The following is a 2,891-nucleotide window of genomic DNA, read 5'->3' on the forward strand; positions in this document are numbered from 1 at the left end:
TCTCCCGTCTTCTCCTGTAGTCTCTTTTCATATTTCATCTCTCTCTCTCTTCTCTTTTCTCTCCCTTCCTCATCCCCTCCTTTCCTCACCCTCCAATTCTCCCTACATCCCCCTTTCGCTCTCCTTCACTGCTCTCACCAGAACATGTCGACCCTCGCCCGATACCTCCCCCCCCTTTACACACCGGCTGGTAACTAGCATGTCACAATTACCCGCTCTGTAACAAGCGTGCGTTTAAGTGAGCAGTTGTCAACCATGAGGAAAGTGTTGTAGCGTGACCGTTATCAAATGTGATTCATGAAACAAGTTTAATGGATAATTGCACTGACTCCTAAATTAGCTACCCCCGGAAATGAGGTTAAATTTGAATGAAGATAATATGAGTTGACTGGCTACTTCATAAAAACACCAACAAATGATCCGTTTCTTTTTCCGGACCTTGTTATCTTGTCTTATTGAGGGTGATTTTTCTTAAGTCTTCCCTGATGAACTTTAAGATAAACATTGCAGTTTAGAATGATCAATACATCCTTGCCATAGTACATTGTCACGCCATTTGCCTTCATAATAAGAAATTAATGTATAAACGTGGAAAATGTGACACTAGAATGCATAATATTATTTAAAAAAGAATGCATTCCCTTCAGCTTTCTGAATCTTCCTCCTCTGCCACGCTTTCCGGTATTTAGCCGTTAGACAATCCTGGTTTCCTAAGTTAAGTTTTGTTCTGTAGCCACCAAATCCCCATTCCTCTCTGTTGGACGCTCTGCTCTCCCATCCTCTCCCTTCCTCCTCTCTCTCCTAACCCCCCCCCCCACCCGCCTCACCATACAACGCTACGCATCCCTATTCCCCCCTCTCTACCCCCACCCCCTTACCCTCTATAGCCCTACCTCTTCCCCAAACAACCCCCCACACCTCCCCCTCTCAAACTCCCCCCCCCCCCCCCTACGACCGGATGTGACCGTGTTGAATCTGACACTTGTCTGCGGCGCCTAACGGACAGTCGGTGCTACGAATTTTTTTCCATTTTTCCACTCTTTATTATTAGTTTGTTTCGTGTTGTTTGCTTACTGTCTTCATCTCTCTGTGTCGCTGTGTCTTTCTCTCTTTAATTCGCTTTCTCTTTCTTTCCCAATTTTATCTCTCTCTCTCTCTCTCTCTCTCTCTCTCTCTCTCTCTCCCCCCTCTCTCTCTCCTCCCTCTCTCTCTCTCTCCTCTCCCCTCTCTCTCTCCTCCCTCTCTCTCTCTCTCTCCCCCCCCCTCTCTCTCTCTCTCTCTCTCTCCTCTCTCTCTCTCTCTCTCTCTCTCTCTCTCTCTCTCTCTCTCTCTGTCTCTCTCCCTCTTTCTCTCTCTCTGTCTCTCTCCCTCTTTCTCTCTCTCTGTCCCTCCCTCCTCTCTCTCTCTCTCTCTCTCTCTCTCTCTCTCTCTCTCTCTCTCTCTCTCTCTCTCTCTCTCTCTCTCTCTCTCCTACCCTCTCTCTCTCTCCTACCCCCCCTCTCTCTCCTACCCCCTCTCTCTCTCCTACCCCCTCTCTCTCTCCTACCCTCTCTCAAAACCAGGACGGCCTGATGAATATAGACCAATTTCTCTGACGTCCTGCCTGTCTAAAACCTGTGAAAGAATCCTCCTTACTCGTTTACTCCACCAGATCAAGGACCTGATTCATCCATCTGTCTTTGGCTTTTCAAAAAGGGAGAGGAACACAAATGTGTTTAGCACAGTACCTAAGTGGAAGTAATGCAGAATCTTCTTATTTCATAGATTTCAAGGGAGCATTCGACAGAGTCTCCCCTACAGCAATCCTCCATGAACTAACACTCTTGGGAGTTAAGGGCAAGCTTCTGCTATGGATTAAGGATTATCTATCTTTGAGAAGAGCAAAAGTGTGGTACCAAGGCACCTACAGTGCTTATGGCGAATTAGAACTAGGCACTCCACAAGGGGGAGTATTGTCCCCTACACTATTTAATATACTTATGCACTCTCTTTGCAAACTTAACGATGAGTTAGGAAACCTATGCAGTATCACATCATATGCTGATGACATTCTTATTCAGGTATTTGATAGGGGGGATTACATTCTACGAAGGTTTAGCAAAAAGTGTGCTTTCCCTCGGACTCATAATCAACCCAATCAAAACTAAGTATATTTCGAGATCTCGTAAACTACCTTACATTCCAAGGTTAGGAGGACAAACTATTGCAAGAACTGACACCTATAAATATCTTGCTGTTATGGTGACTATCTCGCGACTCTCACTTTACCAAGGATATTGTTCAAAACATCAAGGAACGTTGCCTTGAGCGTTTAAAACCATTGCACTACATAAGTAACAGATATATAGGTGCCTCCCTGAGAGTCCTAAGGTTGATGTATATCTCCCTTGTTAGGTCCATGATAGACTATGCAAGCCCAGTTCTTAGTATGTTTCCCACCAAGTGCCCTCAAACCCCCTGGAGTTTTACAGAACACGGCATGAGAATTATACCAATGAGTACCAAAGTTCTCGGCATGAGGGAAGAGCTAGACCTCCCCTCTATTCACAGTCGTGTCATCCAAGTTAACACCATACTTGGCATCAGACTCCTGCAGATTCTACCCAGACCACAAATCTCCAATATTCTCTCAAACGAGATAAATTACAGAGTTAGGCATACCCGACCTCGATACTCCAATCTCATACATTCCAACTTAGAATGGAAAACTAAGACTGCTCATACTATTATGTTCTTCAATGTATGGAACAACGAAGCTATTAACATTCCAGAAACAGTACTTACTGCTCCTTGGCACAGAACTCATGTACATGCTTATGTTGATAAACTAACAGGGCCCAAATCCATTGCTTCAAAAACGGAACTAAAAGCCCATTACTTGAAATATATAG

Source organism: Penaeus monodon, chromosome 18, assembly GCF_015228065.2.
Source record: "Penaeus monodon isolate SGIC_2016 chromosome 18, NSTDA_Pmon_1, whole genome shotgun sequence".
In the NCBI taxonomy this organism is placed as follows: Eukaryota; Metazoa; Arthropoda; class Malacostraca; order Decapoda; family Penaeidae; genus Penaeus; species Penaeus monodon.